Consider the following 4,796-nt stretch of genomic DNA (forward strand, 5'->3'; position numbering starts at 1 on the left):
CTATGGAAACAAGAACCAGTCCCTGGACAGGGACAGGAATGGCATCTCTCCAGGTGCTTTGCAGATTAAAACACAAGACACCTGTGATTTCCTGTAATCTTCACGGTTGCCCTGGCAAGTTTTGAAAAAGCTGGCAGGAATTAGTGTCTCGGGAAACACATAGAGAAAAGAGATAGAAAAGAAAAGAGGCCAAGCAGGGGAAGGGACTTGCCCAAGCCACAGAGCCTAATGGTCAGCAGGCATTTGGACTCCCACATTCAGAGACTGCAAAATCTTACCCCTTTCTGATGACTGGCGGTATGTGTCTTCCAGAGGGTTTAATCCCCCAGCCTCTCCTTTCCTTGTTTCTGGACAGTCAACTCCAATCCTCCAGCCCTACGCCACTCTTGGCAATCTTCTACTGCAGCCACAGATCCTGGGAAAATGGCGGGGCCCAGAACCCTGGCAGGAGCCAAGCTTAGTGAATGGGACGAGCAGAACGCTTCAGGGTGGGTGGAGCCTTCAGTGGAACTGGGGACTGAAGGGGCACTTGTCTCATGAGGCAGGGAGGTGTGAGTTCCCAGCTCCCATTCTTTCACACCCTTTCCTTTGCAGGCTCCCACAGCTTCTGGCCAGGCCTTGGTTTCTGCTGCCTCAGAGTGGCAGCAGATGCTGGAGGCGGCCGAGGCTCTGCTGATTCTGAAACAATCTTCCCAGGCTCCTTCAGGCTCCATCTCCCCGCTCCAACTCTGCGTTGCACCAGGTAGCCTGGTCCTTGAAAGGAGAACACGGGGTGGGGCTAGGTGGGAAATGGAAAGACCTTGAGGTAAGCGGGGAGTAACTGGAAACTCGGGGTTGGTGGGTTGAACCTCCTTGGGCCCAGGTACCTGAGCTCCTCAGTCTGACGCCTGAGATGGCAGTTGATGGTTGTTCAGCAAAGCATCAGTTTAACGAGCTTTGTATTCAACAGCAAATGTCCAGTGTCCTGATGTCAAGAAACACGGAAACGGGCCCTGAGAGTGGCAGGGGCTTGCCCTAGGGTATGCAGCATATTAAATGGAAGACCCAGGTCTCCTGACTCTCAGCCCAGAGCTTTCTACCCGGACCCTTGCCACCTGCTGTGGTCTGGGGAGGACATACATGGGTGATGTGAGCTTAGTCTGGAAGGAGATCTGGTCCCTACCTTGAGGGACCTTCCAGTCTGGATGTGGAGCCTGGATGCCTTCACAAGTTGTGATTTGCCACTAAATCTCAATGATGAGCCTGGAGTGGAATGACTGGAGGAGGTCTGCGGAGGGATGGACACCTGGGGAGGCTGAGAGGGAAAGCTGGGCACTCCCAGGCCCAAATGGTGCATGGGGTATGGTATGTGAGTGAAGCAGGAACCCTGGAGGAACATAAGGGGATGAGGCTGCAGAGGCTACCAATCACAGATGTCTGGCATGCCAGGCTTAGGAGGCGATACCAGCGACCGTGGGTGGTGAGGAGCCAGGGACTTTGTGAGCTAGGGGGGAGCATGCTCAAAGACCCTGGGCTTGGCAAAGATAAATGTGATGGAGGGACTGGAGGAGGCAAGAGTTGACATGGGCAACTCAGCGAGGAAGAGTTCTGTGCAAGAGTCCACGTGGCAAATCCTCGATTGGGTGGAACACAAAAGAGGGGCGAGCTGGGAGGGGAAATGGATGTGAGCTGGCCTTAACCCCTTCCTTTCTGTCTACAGCTCCTGCTGGAGATAGAGGGCTCCAGCCTCCTAGCCCCTGTCTTCCACCCAGGCTGCCCAGCTCTGTTTCTCAGCCTCTTGGACATCCGGCGTGCATCTTACTCTTGAGCTAGAAGTCCAGAGGAGGAGGCCTCACTAGAGTACTGCCTACTTATGCATTTGCAAAATGTTTAATGCTCAAGACGTTCAATGTTTATAAAAAAGCCTTCAGAGGAGGAGGCCTCACTAGTACTGCCTACTTACGCATTTGCAAAATGTTTAAAACTCAAGATGCTTAACATTTTTTTAAAAGCCTTCAGGTACTTCTATAAGCTCTCAGACCCTTTTTATTATACAGGGCAATTCCTTGGCTGAGGGCAGAATTCTTGTACCTCCATCCTTTACTCCCTTGGATCCTGGGGCCTTTTTATGTCTCTTATTACTAAAAGACGGTTGTGTAATCTAAGCTGATCAGTCTCGAAATAGGGTTCTGTGTGAGTTCATATGTTTATATGCCAGAGTTTTTGTTTGACTCATGATTGCAAACATACCAGTGTGTTCATGTACATATCCATGTATGTGAAAATATGAAGATAGTTTTTCAGTTTTTGCCTAGGTTTGTGTGTGTGTGAACAAATAATAAACCCTTATTGTTGTAAGGCACTGAGATACAGGTGTTGTTTGTTGCCACAGTCTAACCTAGACTCTCCTGACTCTAACAGACTGGTTCAAATCACCTGTCGAAGTGAATATCGCCCCAATCAATAACCAGGATTTCTTAGCATGGCCAGATAAGAAAATGGTAGAGGGATTTCCGGTCAAGATGGTGGAGTAGGGCGGGTGGCTGGATGGCTCAGTTGGTTAGAGCGTGAGCTCTTAACAATAAGATTGCCGGTTCAATTCCCACATGGGCCAGTGAGCTGTGCCCTCCACAACTAGATTGAAAACAACGACTTGACATGGAGCTGATGGGTCCTGGAAAAACACACTCACACTGTTCCCCAATATTCCCCAGTAAAAACAAAAAACAAAAAACAATTCCTTAAAAAAAAAAGAAAAAGTGGAGGAAAACGCTGTGATGGCCTCCTCTCACAACCACATCAAAATTACAATCAAACTGCAGAACAACCATCATTGAGAACCATCTGAAGTCTAGCTGAACAGAAGTCCTATAACTAAGGACATACAGAAGACGCCACCGCGAGACTGTTAAGAGGGGTGGAGATGTGGAACACACTGGTCCCACATCCGCATGTGACCATTAAAAATTGGGATGGATATCTTGGCTGTGGAGGTTGCCCCCTGGAGGAGCAAGGGGTCCCAGCCCCACACCAGGCTCCCCAGCCCAGGATTCCAGTGCCGGAGAGAGAAGTCCCCATAACTTCAGGCTGTGAAAACCAGCAGAGATTGTGGCTAGGTGAGATGGAGGATGGCTGCATTCCCAGACCCTCCTCTTAAAGGACCCACGCATGGTCTTATTTGATGACGGACTCAGTCGCTTTGAGCTCCAGCACTGGGGCAGCAGCTCAAAAGGCACCAGGGACATGCAGGGAGGAAATGAGTTGTCTGGCCTCAGGATGAGGGCTGGAGGGGCAGCTTTCTCCCGGGCGGAGGAGCTGGCAAAAGCCATTGATTCTTTGTTGAGCCCTTCCCCTCCCTGCGTGCAGATGCAGGCGGCCGCCATATCTGAATCTCCATCAACCTGGCTAACACCGTTCGCCGTACCCTGGTGGTTCCTTAAGACCCAGCCCTACCCAACTTTTGGGCCCACCCAAGCCACTTCCAGTGGCTTTCCCATACAAACGGCCTGTCTTGGCTCAGGCTGCAGACTTTCCTAAAATCTCTCAAAGGTCCACAAAACTCAAACAAGCAAGCAGCATCTGGCTTTGGCATGCCCTGTACCTCTGGCTGAGCAGCCCTAAGCCCAGCACTAACAGCAGCCAGACTTGGTTCGCAGATTGGCCTCTCGAGGCACCTCTAAACCCACTGTGGGCAGTGGCCATCTGTGGATTGCTTTGTGGCTCACGAGCCAGGCGGCCCTGGGCAGGGCACAGGCCGTGGCTGAACTTGGCCTGTGGCAGGGCCCCTCCCAGGAGGCCCCGAGGCTGGCATGCCTAGAGGCCAGCTTCAGACCACACCAGAGCACCACCCAACCACCTTCACAGACGATACACCCAAAGGGGAGACGGGGCAGGCACCAGGGCCCTGCTAAAGCGAATCCTGCTCTGTACACAATAGCTCCTCCACTGTAGTCACGGCCAGTCCTCACAACCAATCAGCTCGAGGGTGAATCCATCCCACTGACACAAACAGCCACCAAGGCTCAACTACAACAGGAGGGCACAGACAATCCACACAAGGGACACACCTGCAGGACCTGGCTCTGGTGACCAGGGAGTCTGCACCACTGGGACCCACAGGACACCTACTACATAAGGCCACTCTACTAAGACCAGGAGGCATAGCAGCCTTACTTAATCCATAGAAACAAACACAGGGAGGCAGACAAGATGGGGAGACAAAGAAACATGCCCCAGATGAAAGAACAGAACAAAGCTCCAGAAAAAGAACTAAACAAAAGGTTGGGGGAAATGCCCTGTGTTGTAGCATTTGCCAATGTCAAGTTGCCAACGTGATGTCGATTAATGCAGAATTGGGAAGAGACACATTTCCATCATTCAGATACAATAAATGTACATAACCTCAAGAGCATAGATAATAGGAAAATAATTAGGGATTGATGAGATGTGAGTATGTGTTATGTTTGTTTTCAATATATAACGTATGTAATGTGATTGTTACTTTACATCTAGTTTTTAATAACAACTGTTTTTAACAAGTGGCTTGTGAAGTTTCTGAAAATTTAACAGTCGGTGCTTAAGTTCCAGCAAGAGTCCCCTCCAGCACTCCAATCTTTTCAACCGTTGCCCAGAAAGGCACCTCTTCTAAAGTAGGTAACACTGCAGGGCCATAAAGGGCTGCTACCACTGGTTTCCGACCAAAAATAGCCTAAAGTGTGGGGAAAGTACTAATTACTAATTTAAAAAATGGAATGATCTGGCACAAATTTTGAACAGAATGAATTGTCAAAAGTGTGTATGGGTGAACGTGCATTCTC

Source organism: Rhinolophus ferrumequinum, chromosome X, assembly GCF_004115265.2.
Source record: "Rhinolophus ferrumequinum isolate MPI-CBG mRhiFer1 chromosome X, mRhiFer1_v1.p, whole genome shotgun sequence".
Lineage (NCBI taxonomy): Eukaryota > Metazoa > Chordata > Mammalia > Chiroptera > Rhinolophidae > Rhinolophus > Rhinolophus ferrumequinum.